At 38.5% G+C, this 25,524-nt stretch overlaps 1 protein-coding gene across 2 annotated transcripts in view; it reads left to right on the forward strand.

The window, feature by feature from the left end:
• The first annotated feature begins 10,135 nt into the window (after positions 1 to 10,135).
• Positions 10,136 to 25,524, forward strand: part of si:dkey-91i10.2 (uncharacterized protein LOC555224 homolog) — a 34,226-nt gene continuing 18,837 nt past the window's right edge. The window contains exon 1 of one of the 2 annotated variants that reach the window (XM_057852326.1): positions 10,136 to 10,383. The gene's annotated coding sequence lies outside the window, so the exon portion shown is untranslated. The remainder of the gene's footprint in view (positions 10,384 to 25,524) is intronic. The other variant, XM_057852325.1, reaches the window with a different exon arrangement.

The raw sequence follows: 25,524 nt of genomic DNA on the forward strand, positions 1-25,524 counted from the left end.
GTACCATCCGAGTGAAATAAGTCCGACTTCCCACCTTCCTCGAATGCATCGTGAGCACGAGTGGCCGAAGTACTCCTCTCTATTGTGGTCATATTACATATCTAAAAAATTGTCCTAAAGAACAAAATGAATTATGGCAGTTTGGTGTGATATTGTTTTTGCCGCATGGGTATTTTGGAACAATGATCTGCATTTTGAGTTTATTTGACTATGTTGGATCTGTTTGTAGATCTGTATCATTTTTTATTTGCATGCTAAGCAGGCACCATTGACTCGTGCTAGTTTAGGCAATCTGGAGCCCTGAAACTAACAAATAACTTACAAACTGCACAGAATTTGTTGAAATCAACTCCACCAACTAATTAAACCCCCGCTAACACAAATATTGAGCCCAATGTCAAAAATTCTGAACTTCCGCTTTAAGGTAAAATAGAACATTTCTAAGTGCTTAACATTGCCCTACGTGTACAGTGAGTCAAATAAGTGTTTAGTCAACCACCAATTGTGCAAGTTCTCCTACTTGAAAATATTAGAGAGGCCTGTAATTGTCAACATGGGTAAAACTCAACCATGAGAGACGGAATGTGGAAAAAAAACAGAAAATCACATTGTTTGATTTTTAAAGAATTTATTTCCAAATTAGAGTGGAAAATAAGTATTTGGTCACCTACAAACAAGCAAGATTTCTGGCTGTCAAAGAGGTCGAACTTCTTCTAATGAGGTCTAACGAGGCTCTACTCGTTACCTGTATTAATGGTACCTGTTTTAACTCATTATCGGTATAAAAGACACTTGTCCACAACCTCAGTCAGTCACACTCCAAACTCCACTATGGCCATGACCAAAGAGCTGTCGAAGGACACCAGAGACAAAATTGTAGACCTGCACCAGGCTGGGAAGACTGAATCTTCAATAGGTAAAACGCTTGGTGTAAAGAAATCAACTGTGGGAGCAATTATTAGAAGAAAGACATACAAGACCACTGATAATCTCCCTCGATCTGGGGCTCCATGCAAGATCTCACCCCGTGGCATCAAAATGATAACTAGAACGGTGAGCAAAAATCCCAGAATCACACGGGGGGACCTAGCGAATGACCTACAGAGAGCTGGGATCACAGTAACAAAGGCTACTATCGGTAACACAATGCGCTGCCAGGGACTCAAATCCTGCACTGCCAGACGTGTCCCCCTGCTGAAGCCAGTACACTTCCAGGCCCGTCTGCGGTTCTCTAGAGAGCATTTGGATGATCCAGAAGAGGACTGTGTTATGGTCAGATGAAACCAATATATAATTTTTTGGTAGAAACACAGGTTCTCGTGTTTGGAGGAAAAAGAATACTGAATTGCAACCGAAGGACACCATACCCTGACAAGGATTCACTAAGGACCCAAATGCACGAATGTCCCGTTTAAACAAAAGTATTTATTTTCAGTTCATAGGAGTTCAAAAAGAGAACAAAAATTCACAGCACTTGCTGGATACCAAAATTCTGAGCAAAGTCAACAAAAAGTCACAGCACTTGTTGAATACCAAAATTCTGAGCAAAGTCAACTAAGTAACAAGAGTGGGCATTTGAACCCAACATAAATCTTAGTCAAGAAAAGGCTTACATGACCTGGTGACATGGAACATGGCAGGATACAAGACAAACCGACACTGGGCATGGTTAGCTGCAGGCTATATACCCTACCCACCGACGTCACAAAACCACGTGCTCGCTGTGTGGTTCCGCCCACTTGTCCGTCATTTTGTCTCTGTATTAGCATTGTTTTCAATTGATCGAGGAATTTAAAATGCATTTCATGGAAGACCCGGTGCTTTCTGATGCCGTAAACTCACTGGATGTGTTGCATAAAAGGCGTTATGTGGAAAAGCTTCGTTCTATACAGTCGCCAGATCCATATTTGATGCCCAAATCGATGTTTTTCGACCCACTGTCTTCGCCCTCTCTGCCTGACATCTGCTACGCTGATATTTACAATTATCTTGTCCACACAAAATCAGCCTATTCTCACAAAAATTTGAAAAACTTCAAGAGCTTGGAGGCTTATAAATACTTCGTTGCTGGTTGGGTGAAACAGGTCCTCGTCCACGAAAATTCGGCAGGAATCTATCTTGTGCTTGGAAAGGTGAGTTACGAAATTTTCAATTCAAAATCTTTTGTTATTGCTAACATCCACTGTCAAGTCTAATGTATTTCATGTCATTTGTCAATGGAGTTAAGGCTTTTAATGTTTATATGGTTTAGCGATAGCACTCTCACTACATACATACGTGTATGTTGTCGGCGATTAGCATAGCAATGATCTTAATTGTGGTTATTTGTCAGCCCCGTAGACGAGGCCAGTTTCTTTCACTTGGTACCAGCTAAATATTATTCAAAAAATAACGATGGTGGAAGAAAGGGAAGTCACAAACATCTTGAATTTGAAACTATGTCGTACTACGTCGTATGTTGTCGGCGATTAGCCTCGCAATGATCTTAATTGTGGTTATTTGTCAGCCCCGTAGACGAGGCCAGTTTCTTTCACTTGGTACCAGCTAAATATTATTCAAAAAATAACGATGGTGGAAGAAAGGGAAGTCACAAACATTTTGAATTTGAAACTATGTCGTACTACGTCGTATGTTGTCGGCGAATAGCCTTGCAATGATCTTAATTGTGGTTATTTGTCAGCCCAAAACCCTCTAAGTATATCTTAAATGCATCTTACCGGATATAAAATGACTACTACATAGTCTGTGGTGATTTTTTGGTGCCCAGTTTTCACGTCGAATTGCAGCCGTCCATTTCGCTCTCCTCTTTGGATCCCTCGGAATACGGTAAAACTTCAAGTCTCTCCTTCCATCTTCTCTGTTAGTGCAACCAACAGCCACACACGCCTTCACCATTTTGATTATTAATGTTAAGGAGCAGAAAAACACGCCGTAAATAGGAGAAATGTACGTAGCCGTAACAGGTTAACACTATGTTTTGACGGACAAGTGGGCGGTACCATTCAGGAGAGCGGAGTTGTGACGTCACGTGGGTAGGGTCTATATATACAGAAGGTCACAGGTGGACATGATCAGCCTGATTGGCAAGAGCAGGAAGTAAAGTTTGCTCAAGGAGGCAAACCACTACCAAAATAAAAGGATCTGACTTGAACCAACAAAAAACATTAACAAGACTTCCGAGACGTGACAGTACCCCGCCTTCTAGGGGCGGCTCCAGACGACCCACGAGACCGCCGTGCCTCAAAGTCCTTGATAAGGTCCTTGTCCTCGATGAAACTTGCGGGAATCCAAGACCTCTCCTCCGGGCCATACCCCTCCCAGTCAACCAGATACTGTCGACCATGCCCACGTTTCCTCACATCCAGAAGCCGCCGAACCGTGTAGACAAGACCCCCATCCAGCATGCGAGGTGGACGCGGTGGCTTGACAGGTGGGACGAGGGAACTCTCCTTAACTGGCTTAATCCTTGAGACGTGGAAGGTGGGGTGAACCCGGAGGGACCTGGGAAGACGGAGGCGCACAGAGACAGGGTTAATCACTTTGGCAATCGGGTAGGGGCCCACGAATCGAGGTGCCAACTTCCTGGAAGCCACCCGAAGGGGCAGGTCCTTGGCATACAACCAGACTCTCTGCCCCGCCTTGTAGTCTGGAGCTTGACACCGATGACGATCTGCTACCCTCTTCATTTGCGCAGCGGTACGGGTGAGAACCTTCCGTGTTGCAGCCCAGACCCGATGGCAGCGTCGAACAAAGGCATGAGCTGACGGAACCACAACTGCCCTTTCCCCCTCTGGAAACAAAGGAGGCTGGTAGCCGTAGGCACACTGGAAAGGAGACAGTCCTGTTGCTGCGGTAGGAAGGGTGTTGTGGGCATACTCCACCCAGGTAAGGTGAGTACTCCACGAGGCAGGGTTCTGGGTTACTAAACACCGCAGGTTTGTCTCCAACTCTTGGTTGAGCCTTTCTGTCTGCCCATTGGACTGTGGGTGATATCCTGAAGAAAGGCTCACAGAAGCACCAATGAGGGAGCAGAATTCTTTCCAGAAACGTGATATGAATTGTGGACCGCGGTCTGAGACAATGTCCTTTGGGAACCCATGAATACGAAACACATGATTCATCATGATCTCTGCCGTCTGTTTGGCAGACGGTAGCTTAGGCAATGCAATTAAGTGTACCATTTTGGAAAAACGGTCCACCACCGTCAGGACGGCAGTGTTACCTAGTGAAGGTGGAAGTCCTGTAATAAAGTCCAGGGAGATGTCCGACCAGGGTCTCATGGGAATGGGGAGCGGATGCAGGAGTCCTCTTGGTGCTCTGGAGGAAGACTTGTTTCTACAACAAACAGTGCAGGCTGCCACATACTCCCCCACCTCTCTTTCCATGGATGGCCACCAGAACCTCTGTTTGATGACAAACATCGTGCGCTTCACCCCTGGATGACAGGTAAGTAGAGACGTATGAGCCCAATAAATGACTTGGGACCTTACACTCTCCGGCACAAACAGACGATCCGAAGGGCAGCCACTAGGTGTAGGACATCCATTGTTTGCCTGCTGGACAACAGACTCGATCTGCCAGGTGACAGCCCCAACCACACGGTCCAACGGCAGGATGTGCTCGGGCTCTTTGGAATTGTCTGTAATTGGAAACAGTCTAGACAAGGCATCAGGTTTACCATTTTTGGAACCTGGGCGATAAGTCAGAATAAAGCACTTGCTGGATACAAAAACTCTGAGCAAAGTCAACAAAAAGTCACAGCACTTGCTGGATACCAAAATTCTGAGCAAAGTCAACTAAGTAACAAGAGTGGGCATTTGAACTCAACATAAATCTTAGTCAAGAAAAGGCTAACATGAGCTGGTGACATGGAACATGGCAGGATACAAGACAAACCGACACTGGGCATGGTTAGCTGCAGGCTATATATACAGAAGGTCACAGGTGGACATGATCAGCCTGATTGGCAAGAGCAGGTAGTAAAGTTTGCTCAAGGAGGCAAACCACTACCAAAATAAAAGGATCTGACTTGAACCAACACAAAACTTTAACAAGACTTCCGAGACGTGACATACCCACTGTGAAGCATGGGGGTCGAAACATCATGCTTTGGGGCCAGGACGAATGATTTGCGTGAAGGAAAGAATGAATGGGGCCACGTATCGGGAGATTTTGATTGAAAATCTCCTTCCATCAGCAAGGGCATTGATGATGAGACGTGGCTGGGTCTTTCAGCATGACAATGATCCCAAACACACAGCCAGGGTAACAAAGGAGTGGCTTCGTAAGAAGCATTTCAAGGTCCTGGAGTGGCCCAGCCAGTCTCCAGATCTCAACTCCATAGAAAATCTGTGGAGGGAGTTGAAAGTCTGTGTTGCCCAACGACAGCCCCAAAACATCACTGCTCTGGACAAGATCTGCATGGAGGAATGGGCCAAAATACCAGCAACAGTGTTTGAAAAGCTTGTGAAGAGTTATAGAAAACGTTTGGCCTCAGTTATTGCCAACAAAGGGTACATAACAAAGTAGTGAGATGAACTTTTGGTATTGACCAAATACTTAGTTTCCACCATGATTGCAAATAAATTCTTTAAAAATCAAACAATGTGATTTTCTGGGTTTTTGTTCCACATTCTGTCTTTCATGGTTGAGGTTTACCCATGTTGAGAATTACAAGCCTCTCTAATATTTTCAAGTAGGAGAATTTGCACAATTAGTGGTTGACTAAATACTTATTTGCCCCACAGTAGCGGCTCTCAATGCAGCGAGCACACACAAACACACTGGAGTCTATTGTGTTCAGGTGCAACTTCAAAACGGAGAACAAATGAGTACCCTGCTCAAAAGAAGGACTGTCCTGCATAATGAAGAATGTATGGCCTTTCTAATTTTGCTGTATGTTAGCTTAGGTACCACCTGCTAGCATCTTAGTATTTGATCTATTCTCATTTTATGTGAATTCAGGACAAGTAACTGTGAGCATGTCCCTTCTATGTGTTTTTTTTACAGGGTGCTGAAAAGTAAATCCCCACAGATTAATTCCTAGTGGAGATGAGCAGCATGACTGCGATGTAAAGGGACAGCAAAAAGCAGCTAATCAGCAAATAATCTCTTTTCCCTGTCTTTAAACGCTTAAAGAATCCTAAACTGTGAGGAGGCCCCATCTGCTGCCTTCATGTTAAAGGATCAACTTTGCGACACAAAAATCGGCTCTTGGCCACTTTGAGCTTGGAATTACCTTCAAGCAGGCAGGCTGTACGGTTTATCATTCCTCTGTCAATCAATAACTACTGAGTCCACTTTCCTTAAAGTGTGAGGGAAGCACCAGCAGGCTTTGTTTTTTCATGGCAGTGATGGTGGTTTGATGGGACATCCTTTAGTGTAAAGTAAACACCTGCTTTGGGCCTCCCAAGAGAAATCAACAGTCGCAATCGGTCAATATTATTGACAAAAATGCCCCCAACCCCCAAATATGGAGGCATCCTACAGTGCGGGGGTTGAGGCCGTGCATGGCAGGAGGTTTGGGTTTCTTGATAACAATCCACAAATGTGAAAATTATTTCCTTTTCATTCGTAGCAAGTGAAAGAAGAGAAGGGGACATCTTTGTTTCCTGCTGATTTTTCCTAAAAGTCAATCATTTCAAACCTAATGAACGTGTTTTTCAAGTTTTCGGTGAAAAATTAAGAAACATTGCTGATTTAAAGCAACACTTGGTAACTTTTCAATCTTTATAAAATATTTTTGTAACATTTGTGATGATATGTCGACTGACAATTAATTAAATGACACCTCTTTTATATTTTGAGTGGGTCTGTATCACTTTCACTGGCACTATTTGACTTTGAAGATGGTGGCAGGAAGCCTGCCACACAAAAAAATGACAAATGTGCCGACTGCTTTACGACATACGTCGCTTCCCCCTTTCATTATAAAGACAGAAGTCGATCCGAGGGATTTTGCGCGAATTCTTCAAGGTTTTCAAAGCAACAAAGAGACAAAAAGTTTTGTCCGAGGAGGAAAAAAAGGGAGGTTACCAGGGATAAAATGATACTCAGGACTCAGGAGTAAAATAAAGGAGTCATTATCAATATACGTTGCCTTTGAAAACTCCCAACTTCTCCCCCCAAAAAATGAGATTTTCCATTTAATTTTACATTTATAGTTTCAAGTACAGTGCCTTGCAAAAGTATTCGGCCCCCTTGAATCTTGCAACCTTTCGCCACATTTCAGGCTTCAAACATAAAGATATGAAATTTAATTTTTTTGTCAAGAATCAACAACAAGTGGGACACAATCGTGAAGTGGAACAACATTTATTGGATAATTTAAACTTTTTTAACAAATAAAAAACTGAAAAGTGGGGCGTGCAATATTATTCGGCCCCTTTACTTTCAGTGCAGCAAACTCACTCCAGAAGTTCAGTGAGGATCTCTGAATGATCCAATGTTGTCCTAAATGACCGATGATGATAAATAGAATCCACCTGTGTGTAATCAAGTCTCCGTATAAATGCACCTCCTCTGTGACAGTCTCAGGGTTCTGTTTAAAGTTCAGAGAGCATTATGAAAACCAAGGAACACACCAGGCAGGTCCGAGATACTGTTGTGGAGAAGTTTAAAGTCGGATTTGAATACAAAAAGATTTCCCAAGCTTTAAACATCTCAAGGAGCACTGTGCAAGCCATCATATTGAAATGGAAGGAGCATCAGACCACTGCAAATCTACCAAGACCCGGCCGTCCTTCCAAACTTTCTTCTCAAACAAGGAGAAAACTGATCAGAGATGCAGCCAAGAGGCCCATGATCACTCTGGATGAACTGTAGAGATCTACAGCTGAGAGAGTCTGTCCATAGGACAACAATCAGTCGTACACTGCACAAATCTGGCCTTTATGGGAGAGTGGCAAGAAGAAAGCCATTTCTCAAAGATATCCATAAAAAGTCTCGTTTAAAGTTTGCCACAAACCACCTGGGAGACACACCAAACATGTGGAAGAAGGTGCTCTGGTCAGATGAAACCAAAATTGAACTTTTTGGCCACAATGCAAAACGATATGTTTGGCGTAAAAGCAACACAGCTCATCACCCTGAACACACCATCCCCACTGTCAAACATGGTGGTGGCAGCATCATGGTTTGGGCCTGCTTTTCTTCAGCAGGGACAGGGAAGATGGTTAAAATTGACGGGAAGATGGATGCAGCCAAATACAGGAACATTCTGGAAGAAAACCTGTTGGTATCGGCACAAGACCTGAGACTGGGACGGAGATTTATCTTCCAACAGGACAATGATCCAAAACATAAAGCCAAATCTACAATGGAATGGTTCAAAAATAAACGTATCCAGGTGTTAGAATGGCCAAGTCAAAGTCCAGACCTGAATCCAATCGAGAATCTGTGGAAAGAGCTGAAGACTGCTGTTCACAAACACTCTCCATCCAACCTCACTGAGCTCGAGCTGTTTTGCAAAGAAGAATGGGCAAGAATGTCAGTCTCTCGATGTGCAAAACTGATAGAAACATACCCCAAGCGACTTGCAGCTGTAATTGGAGCAAAAGATGGCGCTACAAAGTATTAACGCAAGGGGGCCGAATAATATTGCACGCCCCACTTTTCAGTTTTTTATTTGTTAAAAAAGTTTAAATTATCCAATAAATGTTGTTCCACTTCACGATTGTGTCCCACTTGTTGTTGATTCTTGACAAAAAATTAAAATTTTATATCTTTATGTTTGAAGCCTGAAATGTGGTGAAAGGTTGCAAGGTTCAAGGGGGCTGAATACTTTTGAAAGCCACTGTAACTGTTATATTGTTAAGAATGTACATTGGTCAAGCTCCGACACTTTTTTGATAATAACTACGAGCAGACAAAGTACACGTAACAGCAAATTATGTTAACTCTGTCATGGACAAATGCAAAGCAGAATAATTACATACTTGCATACTGATAATAAAATGTATGTTTTCAGAAAGGTTTTTTGTCCTTTTCTTCATCCTACATTTTGTTTAATTGGAAAAGTGGGTTGTAAATTTGGCTTGCCCGATCAAACTAGGCTTTCTGTAATGCTGCTCTGATACATTTTTACCATGTCTAGCATGTAATAGCTCTTATCATATTAGCATGTCAACATTATCAGTATGTGGCTTAAACTTTTAAGAACCATGCCCACCCTGTCATGGAAGGTTTGCTGACAGGGAGGACCATGACAGGGTGGAGATTTTTATATAATATTAGCATTTAATAACCACATGGCGGACTTTCAGTAAGCAAAATGGTTTAAGTAGCAAGCAGACTGTGGACTTTTTAGCATACATCTTTCAAATTTATCAAATGTTTTTATATAAATTGGTATTTTATAATGACAGAGTGGACATGTTAAGCTTGACAACATTTGACTACATACATACAGTAATATGACAAAAATTGCACAACATAATTGTAAAAACCTACTCTGCAACTCACCTCTGTTTCGGTCACCGATAAAGGAAGACAAAAGTGGTGTTATGACATCACTGAAAAAATCAGCAGGTTTCTTAAAGAGGCAGTTTTTCCTAAATAGCAGGGTGGACAATTTTTTCAGGGACATTGTATTTTAGAGGTAAAAATGTTAAACATAATATGAAATTAAGGATATATATGATAAAAATGACCAATTCTAGGAAATAAATTGTTGTGAGAATAAGTTCATATGTAAAAAATGTTTCATTTTTTTATCATTTAACCATTTGATACACACACTGAAGTTAGCAGTGCAGTGTGTGGGACATGCCAAAATGGAGTATATTAAAAGCAAAAAGGTGTATCTGATGGGGACACCAAAAGGCACTCTATATTGATAATGAGCCGGGAATGAATGATGAATGAATGAATGAATGCAGGTTGCATACATGAAGCACTGACTATATCATCATTATTTTTGAAGACTAGTTTTTTTTTTTTTTTGGTGAACTTTCTAAAATTGTTATGAGTTGTTCATATAAATCAATGTATTTTCCTTAGCGAGGCAATATCATAGTCACTTAATTTTTTTAAATCAATGAAAATATGGCATTTTAAAATTCTGAACTAAAAATCGATGTGCGGTATGTTTCATAATTACGAGGCGTACTTGAACGCTGCACAGTTCCCAAGGAGAAAGCCGCAAAGAAAGAGGTCGCCGGTAAGGAAAACTGCACGTAAAAACTCGGGGCATTTGACTCTTTTTTGGCTTTATTTGGCTTCAAATTAAAAATACAGTCTTGGTGGAAGCAGCGACTTCCTTGTTCAAACTGCCGAGCGAGGTTGCTCCATACGCCGGACGCAAAGACAAGGCAGCCGAGAGGGGGAACCTGCCATCCGCCTCCCACGATGGAGGTGACGGAACCCGACTAATCCACAGTGAGTGTATGTTCGTTTGACATTTCTGGGATTTTAACACAAATATATAACGGTTTAGAGCAAAATATCGCCATTTGAGGCATTTTTCTTTACAAATAATGCATGAAGTACAATTTTTGGTAAGTAAATGTATATAGCCTGCTTTAGTTTTCATGGCAAAACATTACATTTATGTGAAGTCATGACTACCTTCCGTGACAAATGTGTTTACATTTGTGTTTTTGTGGATAGATGTTAATTTTATAGGATGTTGGTGTGGAACTGGGGCAGTGAATGATCATGTTTCAGTGCCACTGACGTCAGTAGACGTCCAATCCATTTCAATTGGAAGACCCCTTTCAGTTGAAATGAGTTGGACGTCTATCACCGTCAATGGCAGCCTATGCGTTAATATTGTTTGATTTTTTGAGGAATAACTACTATTATTGCGATATACTTAGTGGTTTTGGCTGTTTTTCTGTTAAACACTGCCCTCAGCTGGCCAATGTTATCACATCAGAAGGAGCAGCACAATGTGCATTGAAAAGAATATTCACAAAAATGGCAACTCGGATTTTTTTTTAATTTAGCATTTTGACGTCACTGGAAATCACAATTAGTGACAATTTCCTTAGAATTGATGGCGGCTTCCCCATCGGGATCAATAAAACACCACCTAATGAGCCGAGGTGGCATGTTGTTGTCAGACATCGGGTAATGTGACGGACCAACCCTCGGGATACCGACACCCCGCCAGTGCTGTTTATTCCACACTTGCTGTAATTAGCATGCATTAGCTCAGTGGCTGACATCAGCTGTTTGCTCGCCTCATTCGTCAATGCTCAATACTTTGAGATCAATTGAGCATATTTTCAACTCGTCTTTTATACCTAAATTCAACTATCTTATCTCGACATCAGCGGAATATTTATAAATGTGGTGATAAACAAAAACTACTTTTTAAAAAACTAATATTTAAAGTAAATCACACAACTTTTTAGTCAATGAGTAGATGTTATGACAAACTTGATTATTTACCAATATTCTTTTAAATATTAAGAGTAAAATAACACTTTAAAATGTACTTTTTAATTTTGTTCAAATGAATGCATCTCTAAAAGGATGGTTTATATTTGACTTATGACTTATATTTGCTTTAATTTACAATTATTTCAATTATTAAAAATAACCAGTAAAAGTTCAAACTTAATTTGCCAATATTATTATATTTTGATAAACCAATATTTATTATATTTAACAATTATTATTTTTTAAAAAATCTATATAATTAAATGTATATTCAATTTCAATATTCAAATATTACTTATTTTTATTGATGTTAAATAATACATTTATTTTATTAATATTTTTAAATAAACTAAGCAATTTTGAAATATACAATGCTCTGAAAAAGTGTTTAAACCTTTTGGAATTTCTCACATTTCTGCATAAAATCACCATCAAATGTAATTCAATCGTTGTCAAAATCATACAGATGTAAAAACAGTGCTTTAACTAAAACCACCCAAACATTTATAGGTTTTTCATATTTTAATGAGGATAGCATGCAAACAGTGACAGAAGAGGGGAAAATAAGCAAGTGAACCCTCTGCCTAAGGAGACTTAAAGAGCAATTGAAACCAATTTTTACCAAACAATTTAAGTCAGGTATGTGCCCAATCATTGCTGAGTGGTTTGAAGCTGCCCTGTCCACTATAAAACCCACCTGGTAAGAATTGTCTTTATGAAAAGCATTGTCTGATGTGCATCATGGCTTGGTCAAAAGAGCGGTCTAAAGACCTGCGATCAAAGATTGTTGATTTGTATAAAGCTGGGAAAGGATACCAAACCATCTCTGAAAGTCTGGATGTTCATCACTTGACAGTCCGAGAAGTTGTCTACAAATGGAGAGAGTTTGGCACTGTTGCTTCTCTCCCAAGGAGTGGCCGTCCACCAAAGATGACGCCAAGAGTTCAGCGCAGAATACTCAGAAAGGTAAAAAAAGAACCCTAGATTGTCTGCTAAAGACTTACAGAAATCACTGGCACAGTCCAATATCTCTGTGAACACACCGACTATATGTTGGTATAAACTATGGCCAAGAATGGTGTCCATGCAAGCCACTGCTGTCTAAAAAAAAAACCATTGTTGCTCATTTAATGTTCACAAAAAGGCACTTGGACACTTCACAGAAGTTTTGGCAAAATATTTTGTGGACTGATGAAACCAAGGTTGAATTGTTTGGGAGTAACAACGTCATGTGTGCAGGAAAAAAATGTAACAGCTCACCAACACCTCATGCCCACCGTGAAGCACGACTGTTTTTGCTGCCTCAGGGCCTGGACAACTTGCAATCATTAATGGAAGAATGATTTCAAAAGTTTATCAGGATATTTTGCAGGAAAACCTGAGGCTGTCTGTCAGATAGTAGAAGCTAAAAAGAGGATGGATGCAGCAACAAGACAATGATCCAAAGCACAGAAGTAAATCAACTTCAGAATGGTTTCAGAAGAACAAAATACACATTCTGGAGTGGCCAATTGATAGTCCAGACTTGAACCCAATTGAGATGCTGTGGCATGACCTAAAGACAGCGATTCATGCCAGACATCCCAGAAATCTGACTGAAGTACAGCAGTTTTGTAGAGAAGAATGGGCCAAGATTAGTCCTGATCGATGTGCCAGACTGATCTGCAGCTACAGGAAGCATTTGGTTAAAGTTGTTGCTGCCAAAGGGGGGCACAAAATATGAAATGTGATGGTTCACTAGCTTATTTTTCCCCCATCTGTCATTGTTTGCATACTATCTTCATTGAAATAAGAAAATCTATAAATGTTTGGGTGGTTTTAGTTAAAGCAGACACTGTTTTTCCATCTGTGTGATTTTGACAAAGGTCAGATCACATTTGATGGTGATTTTATGCAGAAATGTGAGAAATTCCAAAAGGTTTAGATACTTTTTCATACCATGGTAATTACAAAAACAAATGTGGACGGTATACAATTGTCTTTATATTACAGTTTTGTTGGGTATTGTTCACATTTTAAATTGTGGATCTCTTTTTTTTAAATACTTGCAAATGATTCATCACACATTGACCAACCATGAAGGAAAATAAATTCAAACAACAAATGTTGATTGTAAGACGAGCTGACGTCCACACATTGCTTTCAGTGCTCTGTATTAAATAGATTTCAACGCTGCCTCCGCAAAGACACGTCGAGGTCACTGTTGGCGGCAGCCGAGGAGACTAAAATCCGGAGATAACGGGATGACCTCGTTGTTTTTCATGGCGACATAAAAAGCGTTTCAAGGAAAAGCAAGCATGTTTTAGTGACAAAAAATATTTGGGTTAGCTAATGTGTCCCTTCTTTATTATTAAATGGAGCATGGCCTTAGACGTTGTTGTAACTCAAGGCGCTTCTATGTCAAATTATACACCCATTGAAATAAATATGTGAGCTGTTACAGTATATGTGTCAAAAGTGTTTCCTTTACATAAGCGCATGCTGTTCCTATGGAGTTCCCTATCCGCTACAGATGGAAAATTAAATAATGGATGAGGGAAATGGGCATGCCTACGTGGATATGTGTGACCCATTTACACACACACCAACACACATAATGTTTGTTGGCAAGTCAGCTGCTCCGGTTTGCCACCTGGTCAGGGCGAGACCCCCTATCCTACAGTTCACCACCTAATGTCATCGCTAAAATCTTGGACATGTTTCATCGCTAAAATCTTGGACATCTTAGACAATTTTTGGGACAGTGCAGACAGTACAAAATATATTCCCCACTGCAGTTCAGTGACAAAACAGACGGATGGATATAAATATAATTACTTACTTTCTTTTTATGGCTGGGTTGAAACAAAAGCGGTTGCGGGGTGTCTGTAAACAGGGGTCTCCAGCGTAAAACGAACAAATTAGAAATAGTTCAGGGGCTTAATGCGCCATGAAACTGCTATAGCAGCATAAAGATATATTGTTCTATCAAACACAACAGTTGTTTTGGCTTAAAATACAGCAGTTTCTTTTAAAGAGGAGTGCAAGAGCAGTGTATATGCTGCCAGAGCAGATTCATGGCGCATTAAGCCCCTGAACTATTTTTAATTTGCCTATTTTACCCTGAAAACCCTCGTTTACAGATGTCGCACAACCGTTTTTGTTTTAACCCAGCCATGAAAACAAGGTAGGTAATAATATTCATTATTCAAAATGTCTGTCATTTTTAGCTTAGAATCATTAATTGATGTCTTATATTTTGTTTAAAAAAAAAAAAAAAAAAAAACGACTTAAAAAAATTATTCACTCGCATATTTTAAACTTAAAACAAATTACGTCACTATGAAAAAAATGGCGTCTGTAAAAAAAGTCACAGATAGCTACCTCATAACCATCGCTAAATTGTTTTTTTTTTTGTTAGTGTCGCATCTTCCCCGATATGTTAGATGATATATAATCGATCCAAACAAAGAAAAATTGAAAAAAAAAAAAAAAGTTTAAAAGGGTAAATAACTAAATATATATGAAAAAGAAAGTCTCTACCACTCCTTGATGTCTGCGATTTCTGCATCGCGAACCATGTTATATTACCATGTTTCACCCATAAAATCCCCCCAAAATCCAGCTGTGGCCATTCACAGCTGTGTCTTGACACTCAGTGATACATGCGACACGGAGTTTTTGGATCGAAACAAGACAAGTACGCGATAATATCTCGTTAAAGTCATGGCGTCTGTAATTCTGCTCTCGCGTGCTCTCACCTCCAGATAGGGTTTTGCTGTTTTAAAAAAAAAAAACATAAAAAAAATAAATAAATAAAAAATGCCCTTCTTTCCAAAATTTTTCTTCCCCCAGAGAATTGAGATTTTAAGCTTTCCAATGATGTATCACACATGCTTATCGGACAATTTTGAAATTTGGCCAAATTGGGTGTCTCAGAGCGGAAAGTCAAGTCACCTGAGTGTTTTCCGCCATATATTAACTTCACAAAGTTCAGAAATATATTTTACGCAAAAATACAATTAAAAGTATTAATTTCATCCCAAAATTTATACTAATTACAAACATGACAAAACAAAACTGGCAAGTGTAATTTATGATAAAAAAAAAAAAAAGATGACATGCATACATGACATACATACAAGTCTGGGAGAAATATTTTTAATGAAATACAATACTAAGTCTTTAGCGTAACATTTTATTATCCTAAGTATAAAAAAATATATATAACACTTTAAAACTGATTTGAATTAAAAACAAACAGAATTGTTTAAATATTTCCATCCGTCCTCTCGGTGTACCTAATGTAGAGACCGATGAGTGCGTTCATTTTACTTGTTGAAAAACGAGATGATACTGTAAGTCACATGTTTGTCAGGAGCCAATAGGAGCAGACCTTTGCTGCCTCTGACGTGCTCGTCCACATGCAGAGGTCGGATTCACTCGACACCACCTGGCTCAACATGAGACAAGTCCTCGATCTCGACTCGATTATTCATGAGGGGGTCAATTATTCATCGTTACATTTGAGATATGACTTGATATGGTTTGATGTCATCCTTAAACTCAAATAATCCATTTTCTCACCAGAAACAAAAATTAAATCTGGTATAAAGTGCAAATATCTTACTTTGTTGATGCTTCATACGTGGAGTCACTTTAAAGTACAGTGGTATGAAAAAGTATCTGAACCTTTTGGAATTTGTCACATTTCTGCATAAAACCACCATCAAATGTGATCTTATCTTTGCAAAATCACACAGATGAAAAAACTGTGTTTAGGTTTTACCTAAAACCATCCAAACATTTATAGGTTTTCATATTTTAATGATGATAGTATGCAAACAATGACAGTTGGGGGAAAATTAAGTAAATAAACCATCACGTTTAATCATTTGTGCCCCACACCCCTCTGGCAGCAATAACTTCAACCAGATGCTTCCTGTAGCTGCAGATCAGTCTAGCACATTGATCAGGGCTAATCTTGGCCCATTCTTCTCTACAAAACTGCTGTGGTACAGTCAGATTCATGGGATGTCTGGCATGAATCGCTGTCTTAAGGTCACGCCACAGCATCTCAATGGGGTTCAAGTCTGGACTTTGACTTGGCCACTCCAGAACGTGTATTTTGTTTTTTCTGAAACCATTCCAAAGTTGATTTACTTCTGTGTTTTGGATCATTGTCTTGTTGCTGCATCCATCCTCTTTTTAGCTTCAACTGTCTGACAGACGGCCTCAGGTTTTCCTGCAAAATATCCTGATAAACCTTTGAATTCCTTCTTCCATTAATGATTGCAAGTTGTCCAGGCCCAGAGGCAGGAAAACAGCCTCAAATCATGATGCTCCTTCCCCATGCTACACGGTGTTGATGTTCCATTTTTCCTCCACATTTTTCCTCATCTTTGTGTGTTACTCCCAAACAATTCAACTTTGGTTTCCATCAGTCCACAAAATATTTTTCCAAAACCTCTGTGGAGTGTCCAAGTGCCTTTTTGCGAACAGTCCTCCTCATGAACACCATTCTTGGCTATAGTTTTACATATAGTTGATGTGTGCACAGCGATATTGGACTGAGCCAGTGATTTCTGGAAGTCTTTAACAGACACTCTAGGTTTTTTTTTTACCTCTTTGAGTATTCTGCGCTGAACTCTTGGCGTCATGTTTGGTGGACGGCCAATCCTTGGGAGAGAAGCAACAGTGTCAAACTCTCTCCATTTGTAGACAACTTCTCTGACTGTTGATTGATGAAGATCCAGACTTTCAGAGATGGTTTTGTATCCTTTCCCAGCTTAATACATCAATTCTTGATCGCAGGTCTTCAGACAGCTCTTTTGACTGAGCCATGAAGCACATCGGACAATGCTTCTCATTAAGACAATTCTTACCAGTTGTGTGTTTTATAGTGGGCAGGGCAGCTTCATCAGTGATTGGGCTCACACCTGATATAAATTGTTTGGTAAAAATTGGTTTCAATTGCTCTTTAAGTCTCCTTAGGCACAGGGTTCACTTACTTATTTTTCCCCCTTATGTCATTGTTTGCATGCTATCCTCATTAAAATATGAAAAATGTACAATGTTTGGGTGGTTTTAAGTAAAGCAGACAGTTTTTTTCATCTGTGTGATTTTGACAACGATCAGATCACATTCGATGGTGATTTTATGCAGAAATGTGAGAAATTTCAAAAGGTTCAGATATTTTCATACCACTGTAAATCATGTCCATTTACTTCAATTTTCTAGCTAAAATAAAATGTAAATAAAATTTCTGTTGTCCTTGATAAAAGATCGAGGACTCCAGAAAGCAGGACATATTTACTGTTTTTTTAATCATGTTTTTTTTTTTTTTTACTTAAAAAAAAAGATGTACATCTTTTTCCTTGATTGTCTTTCTAAGTGAACACATAAAAAAACTGATTATTTACTGTTTTTTGTTTTTTATTGAAATATTAAAATAATTGAAAAGGATAAATATTTTAAAACTTCAATAAATTAGAAAAACACAAATGAAAATATATTGCATTTGCTGTTAAGAGGCTCATAAAAGGCATTTGGACATTTTTTTAACTAAAAAAAATAAATAAGAAGATTTTTTGGGATTAAAAACAAAATTTGATAATTGCATAATGCATTTTTTCTTTTTTTCCATGAAAAAAGAAAATGTAAATACATAAAAAGTAAAAACTATAAAGAAAATAAAATAAAAATGAAACTCAATGAGAAAATACTGTATATGCTTATAAAACCTTAAAAAAATATTTTTTAAAAAAATCATTTATATCAAATTTTCACAATATATATTTTCAAAAGATTTTGAAATAATTCAAGTGATGTATCTTTTTTCCATAAAAATACCATGAACAAATAACGTGCAGGCTGCACTTAAAAAAAAAAAAAAATATATATATATATATATATATATATATATATATATATATATATATTTTTTTTTTTTTTAAGTTAATGGATTACAACTTTTTTATGTAATTATAAAAATATATATATTTTTAAAAATCTTATGTTTTTTTATTTGCCCATGACAATATATGCAAGGTCAAAACTCATACTACACTTAAATGTTTAACAATTGGCCCCCATGCCGAAATTTTGAGACTTCTGCGCTAAACAATTCATCAACGCTCAAAATAGTTGTCGATTCACTTGCTAATCGATTAGCTGTCAATTAATTGTGGTGGCCCAAGTTGGCCAGACATACAGTAGTAATAATGGACCCCTGTAGAAAGCTATAACTAAAATGTGGTCCTCGACAAAGTCGCGCTTACCGGTTTCTGTAGCAACCACCGAGGTCGTTCAATGCCGGAGCATGCTCAGTCGGGGCGGTGTAACAAAAGCTGACGAAGGATCTCGCTCTCACATACACGCGCGCACATTGATTCATTCACATGTTGGAGGAGGCGAGCTGCACTACGTGAGTACAAAAGAAAATGTCTTTTGTTGTGTCGGTGGGAAGGAATAATCTTTGAAGGCACTTTAAAAGAAGAAAAGAGTGAATGCTTGCGTGAAAGGTATTCCACGTGTGGCTGAAAAAAGCTGCTTGAATAATTAACGCCGTCTTGCACGCTGAGGAGTATGAAGAGTTTCATGGTTGAGAGACTTTGCCATTGACGGTGGGAGACGTCCAATTCATTTGAGCTGGGAGGGGGGCCAACCCTCCCAGTTCAAATGAACTGGACGTCTCCCGCCGTCATTGGCAGCCAGCCAGTGTATGTACAGTATGTATTTCATGTGTGCGCGTGAACGTGAGCTGACTGTCAATGTTGTTGTGAGTTGCTGATGTCACCACAAACAGCCTCTGCAGTGATGCCAACATACAGTAAACCCCAAGAGTTTAGTTGCATGTTTTCCAGGAAATCGAGCCGCATTTCTGAATGGAACAATGAATGAAAATGAAAATAATGACACACACCCACACACACGTTGATATTCTAGTTACCATCAGGCTCATTTCACTCTGGAATCATAAGACCACTTATTGAAGCAAAATATTGGAAATGACTCAAAACCCAAACCCAGTATAAAGCGGTGATGTAGTAGTACCTCAACAATATATTGTTAATTATATAAATATATATGGCGGAAAACACAGACATGACTGAAAAAGCAGTTTCTGCTCTTGCACTCCTCTTTAAAAGAAACTGCTGTATTTTAAGCCAAAAGAACTGTTGTGTTTGATAGAAAATAGATAGAAAAAATTATGTCTATATGCTGCCATAGCAGATTCATCGCGCATTAAGCCCCCAAACTATTGTTAATTTGTCCGTTTTACACTGCAAACCCCCGTTTACAGACATCGCACAACCACTTTTGTTTCAACCCAGCCATCAAACGAAGGCAATTATATTTTTCAAAATGTCTGTCATTTTTAGCTTAGAATCATTATATGATGTTTAATATTTCGTTTTAAAAAAAAAAAAACTTTAAAAAATTATTCACTTGTATATTTTAAACTTTTAAACAAATTACGTCACAATGAAAAAAATGGTGTCTTTAAAAAAGTCACGGATATCTATCTTATAACTATCGCTTGATTGTATTTTTTTTTTTTTGTTACTGTCACATTTTCTCTGATATGTTAGATGATAAATAATCGACCCCCCCCCCCCCCCAAAAAAAAACAACGTTTAAAAGTGTAAATATGGGAAAAGGAAAATCTCGACCACTCCTTGATGTCTACGATTTCTGCATTGCGACGAGATTTTAAGCTTTCCAATGATGTATCACACAAGCATATAGGACAATTTTGGGTTTGGCCAAATCGGGGGTCTTAGAGCGGAATTTCAAGTTGCCTGAGTGTTTTCTGACATATATTATTGGGTGACATCTTGAGCTACTTGCAGAGCAAGAAATCCCACGTCGCTGGCTTTGAGATATGACTTGATATGGTTCATAGTAACTCATAAATGCCTCACCAAAATGACAAAAATACTAGTAAGTGCACTTATTTTTTTAAACCAATGTCTCAACACATGAGGATTTATTGGCAAAATAATCATAGACTTAAAAAGCACTCATCACAGGCTTAAATTTGCGATAAAACTTGATATCATTTATCACCATTCATAAACACCTAACTTAAATAAACATATGTGTTTATAGAGAAAATGTTTTCCCCAACCATTTTCTGTTCATATGAGGACAAAGCTGTACAAAGCAATCATCCAGGGCTATAATCTGAGATATGACTCGATATTGTTTGAAATAATCAATAAAGACCTCACTTAAATACTGTAAACAATTATGTTCAAGGAGAAAGTTTATTTTGTCAACATTCTCTCAATATGGAGACGTCAAAATAATAATAGATTCAGAAACCTCTTGTCGGATCACCCATGAACGCCTCACTCAAATACTGTAAACACGCCTATTTAAAGTAGGGTGACCAAACGTCCTCTTTTGCCCGGACATGTCCACTTTTTACATCCTGTCCGGGGCGTCCGGCGGGGTTTTATAAATTCATGGAAATGTCCGGTTGTTTGACTGACGATCTGCACAGAATACTACAGAGAATAGTAATTGAGTGGGAATAACAATTTGTCAACGACAATTGTATTGATAGTCTTGAGGCTACGGTTTAATTACTAGTACTTCACTGGAAAGAGAAATTAGCTTTTTGTTAAAACTAGTGCTGCAACGATTAATCGATTAACTCGAGTATTCGATCAGAAAAAATATTCGAATTAAATTTTGTTGCTTCGAGTATTCGTTTATTTAAAGTGGCGTTGTAATGGTTTATTTTGAAAGTGTTTGCTTTTAGTTTTATTGATTAGGGTGGATACACTGCCCTCTTCTCTGCCTCTTTTCACATGGCTGAATCCAACTGCTCCCTGTTAAGGCCAATGTAAGCTAAGTTTTTGTTTGAGCTAATGTTTTTTTAATGCATTCATAATTTAGTTTTTAGGTAAATTTAGCCGTTTTTTGTGGGAATATGTGCCTGAACCTTTTGTCAAGAGCATTTAAAAAAAAAAAAACCAAAAAAACAAAAAAAAAAAGCATTTTATAGTATTTAAGCTAGCGGACCTTTTTCTATGTAAGTTAGCCAATTGTTCTTTTGTTGTACATAGATCTTCATTTAATTTTTTAAAATTTTTTATACCGTTTGAGGCTCAGCTCAGTTATTTTAATTTTTCATGTTCCTTATCCGATTACTCGATTATTCGAACTAACTAGTCCATCGATTAATCGACTACTAAAATATTCGAGAGCTGCAACCCTAGGTAAAACTAGATTTTCTACAGAAGAGGTATTTTTTAGAACATTGTTTCAGATTATTTGTACAGTAAGAATTGAAAAGACAGCTGTTATTTTGTTCAAGGATTCAAGGATTAGCCAATACAGAAGAGGTCATTTTTAAAATTACTATGTAATTCCAGTTTTTTTTTGTTTTTTTGTTTTTTTTTTTTGCATTATTTTAGGAATAACAAAGCCTCTTAGGTAACATCTGCAAATTTGAATTTGTCTTTGGTTATATAGCTATTATTATTATTATTATTTTTTTTTAAATATAAAACTGAATTTTTCTATCCAGACGGAGGAGGCACACTTTAAATGTATTAAAGTGATAAGGCATCTTTGAGTGAACGTTAAGTAAAATTTAAGTATCTCAAGGCCGGGCCGAGTGTCCTCTTTTTTGGAAATCAAAATATGGTCACCCTAAATTAAAGAGAAAGTATTTTTTGCACTTTTCACATTAAGGACATAGTAAAAATAATCATAGCTCTAGAAACTACTTGTCGGGGCCTTTAATTTGACATAATACTTAATATGGTTTGAAATCAACCGTGAACACCTCGCTCAAATATCGTCAACATTGTGAAAGTGTTTTTATGATCAATTTCTTTTCACAGGAGAAGTTATTGAAAAGTAATCATAGCTACAGAAATCACTTGTTAGGAGCTTTAATTTGAGATTTGAGTTGATAAGGTTTGAAATTATGCACGAAAACCTCACTCAAACACTTCAGTTTAGTGTCGCCCTATTCTTTCTCTTAATAAAAGAAAACACTGTCTAAACAACCATAGATCTAGAAAACATTCGTAAGGGACTTTATTTGAGCTTCAAATGAGAAGACATTAATAAACACCTCCCTAACATACAAACTTCCCATTTTTTCCACGAGTAAAAACAGCTATTTTCAAAACTCTCTCCCATAGCAGTTAAAGAAACGTTAGTTTTTTTGTTTTTCAACTGTGTCAATCATTCAGCACCACGGGGACCAAGCAGCGGCGGCATTGGTGTTGCGTCTAAAAAGTGACTGTCATTTGACAGACAAGCTGTTCTACATCCCAGCATCCCATGGGGAGGGAGGATAAATGAGGGGCTGCTCTACTTTATATTCATGTTTGTGCTGGAGGGTTATGGCAGGAATTTTTATTGTTTTTCACACTTTCATTGTTTGTGTTTCCCCTATGGGAAAATTCAAATAACCTTAATTAGATGACGTTAGTCTGTTAACCCCTTTCAAGTGTCAACACTGAAGTTGGCTGGACTTGTTTCTCTTACACATATAGTGTGGAAGGATTGCTAGAGCACACAAATTAGCTGTAACAGGGTGGTAGAAGTGTCAGCTGGTAAATAGGGCTGGCGCAATTAACTGACTAATCAACCACTATACACGATACACAACCAATTAATACTGGTTTCAAAATCAAAACTCATTTTGGCAAGAAACATGAATTGGATGCTCTTAATTTGCTTTCCCGGGTGAAACAAAATCGTGTGCCAGGCCAGATCTGGCCCCCGGGCCTTGAGTTTGACACCTGTAGTTAAGCAACAATGTTGACCTAAAGTTGTCCAAATGATCGTTTTTGAGACTTTTAGCATTTTCATACATGATATATGACTTTATGTATTTTTTACCCAGACAGGACATTAACTCATTGGCTGCCATTGACGGTGCTAAACGTCAAATCCATTTTAAGTGGGAGAGATGAATGAACTTTAGTTCATTTACCCCTCCAAATCAAAATGGATTGGTTGGACGTCTAGTGGTCTGTCCTCCCAGTTTTAATGAATTGGACATTTGTTGGCGTCAGTGACCTGCAATGAGTTGTATACTATGACATAAAAAATGTGTTTATTGTGTAACCAGTGTATTTATGTTTTTATTCGTGTTAATTTCATTTAGTTTTCTAGCATTGGATTTATTCATTCATTCATAAATGTACAGTGCCTTGCAAAAGTATTCGGCCCCCTTGAACCTTGCAACCTTTCGCCACATTTCAGGCTTCAAACATAAAGATATAAAATTTTAATTTTTTGTCAAGAATCAACAACAAGTGGGACACAATCGTGAAGTGGAACAAAATTTATTGGATAATTTAAACTTTTTTAACAAATAAAAAACTGAAAAGTGGGGCGTGCAATATTATTCGGCCCCCTTGCGTTAATACTTTGTAGCACCACCTTTTGCTCCAATTACAGCTGCAAGTTGCTTGGGGTATGTTTCTATCAGTTTTGCACATCGAGAGACTGACATTCTTGCCCATTCATCCTTGCAAAACAGCTCGAGCTCAGTGAGGTTGGACGGAGAGTGTTTGTGAACAGTAGTCTTCAGCTCTTTCCACAGATTCTCGATTGGATTCAGGTCTGGACTTTGACTTGGCCATTCTAACACCTTCATACGTTTATTTTTGAACCATTCCATTGTAGATTTGGCTTTATGTTTTGGATTATTGTCCTGTTGGAAGATAAATCTCCGTCCCAGTCTCAGGTCTTGTGCAGATACCAACAGGTTTTCTTCCAGAATGTTCCTGTATTTGGCTGCATCCATCTTCCCGTCAATTTTAACCATCTTCCCTGTCCCTGCTGAAGAAAAGCAGGCCCAAACCATGATGCTGCCACCACCATGTTTGACAGTGGGGATGGTGTGTTCAGGGTGATGAGCTGCGTTGCTTTTACGCCAAACATATCGTTTTGCATTGTGGCCAAAAAGTTCAATTTTGGTTTCATTTGACCAGAGCACCTTCTTCAACATGTTTGGTGTGTCTCCCAGGTGGCTTGTGGCAAACTTTAAACGAAACTTTTTATGGATATCTTTGAGAAATGGCTTTCTTCTTGCCACTCTTCCATAAAGGCCAGATTTGTGCAGTGTACGACTGATTGTTGTCCTATGGACAGACTCTCCCACCTCAGCTGTAGATCTCTGCAGTTCATCCAGAGGGATCATGGGCCTCTTGGCTGCATCTCTGATCAGTTTTCTCCTTGTTTGAGAAGAAAGTTTGGAAGGACGGCCGGGTCTTGGTAGATTTGCAGTGGTCTGATGCTCCTTCCATTTCAATATGATGGCTTGCACAGTGCTCTTTGAGATGTTTAAAGCTTGGGAAATCTTTTTGTATCCAAATCCGGCTTTAAACTTCTCCACAACAGTATCTCGGACCTGCCTGGTGTGTTCCTTGGTTTTCATAATGCTCTCTGCACTTTAAACAGAACTCTGAGACTATCACAGAGCAGGTGCATTTATACGGAGACTTGATTACACACAGGTAGATTCTATTTATCATCATCGGTCATTTAGGACAACATTGGATCATTCAGAGATCCTAACTGAACTTCTGGAGTGAGTTTGCTGCACTGAAAGTAAAGGGGCCGAATAATATTGCACGCCCCACTTTTCAGTTTTTTATTTGTTAAAAAAGTTTAAATTATCCAATAAATGTTGTTCCACTTCACGATTGTGTCCCACTTGTTGTTGATTCTTGACAAAAAAATTAAATTTCATATCTTTATGTTTGAAGCCTGAAATGTGGCGAAAGGTTGCAAGATTCAAGGGGGCCGAATACTTTTGCAAGGCACTGTATTTTCCACTTAAAATAATGGTAAAACTTTCTCAGGCTTTTAAAAAGCACCTAAAAACTTTGCAAATACGCATTCCAAAACTAACTGCTTAAAGTTCTTTACTTTCTATAGTTTTTTTTTTTCACTGTAATTTTGTATTTTGTTGTTTGAAGCACTCTGTAACTTCTGTGAAAAGTGCTTTAAACATAGTTTACCTACCTACAGTGAAGAAAATAAGCATTTGAACACCCTACTATTTTGCAAATTCTCCAATTTAGAAATCATGGAGGAGTCTGAAATTTTCTTTGTAGGTACACGTCCACTGTGAGAGACATAATAATAAAAAATAAAAAAACAAATCACAATGCA

Source organism: Corythoichthys intestinalis, chromosome 12, assembly GCF_030265065.1.
Source record: "Corythoichthys intestinalis isolate RoL2023-P3 chromosome 12, ASM3026506v1, whole genome shotgun sequence".
NCBI classification, from domain to species: Eukaryota; Metazoa; Chordata; class Actinopteri; order Syngnathiformes; family Syngnathidae; genus Corythoichthys; species Corythoichthys intestinalis.